Source organism: Hemiscyllium ocellatum, unplaced genomic scaffold (assembly GCF_020745735.1).
Source record: "Hemiscyllium ocellatum isolate sHemOce1 unplaced genomic scaffold, sHemOce1.pat.X.cur. scaffold_2937_pat_ctg1, whole genome shotgun sequence".
Taxonomy (NCBI): domain Eukaryota; kingdom Metazoa; phylum Chordata; class Chondrichthyes; order Orectolobiformes; family Hemiscylliidae; genus Hemiscyllium; species Hemiscyllium ocellatum.
This window is the reverse complement of record NW_026868254.1, coordinates 12,435-13,061: the sequence shown is the minus strand read 5'-3', so window position 1 is coordinate 13,061 and position 627 is coordinate 12,435.

Sequence of the window (627 nt, the reverse complement as noted above, 5' to 3'; positions counted from 1 at the left end):
TGATTACCTGCATGAGACAGAAATAGACAGAATGGGAAATTAGACTGATGTAATGAGGATAACTCATGCAGAGTGGCACTGAGTCCAGCAGAGATCTCGAGAATCCCAGTCTCCATCCCTTGTATGTGCTGCTGCGTCTATCTGGAGTGGACAATTCTGTTGACTCAGCATCTCAGAGCATCTGTAAGAGGGAGAAATGCTGCCAGAGGCAGCAAATAGACCGACACAGCGAGGGGTACCACATGGAGAGATACTGAGTGATATCACATTACTAGACACTGTATTAACAGGGAATTGTTTGAATTTGTAACAAAGGCACTGGGATAATTGTGAGGGGATTCAATCTTCATATCTCATCATCTCTTTGGCGGTGGCTCACAGATGAGGCTGACTCTCTCCCAATCTCGGGGCGAGGGTGGGAAAGTCTAGAGTTGGCTGTACAAACCGATGTGGCCTTCCACACACACTATTACACATGGGGCATGAGGTGGACATGGGAAGAGGGTGGGTGGGGCGTTGGCGTGACAGCGCTCTCCTTGTGCTGTTTTCTGCTGGATTCCTATTTTCACCACAGCAAGTTTCGAGGTGCTCAACACCTTCCCAATGCTCTTTCCCCACTTTGGACGG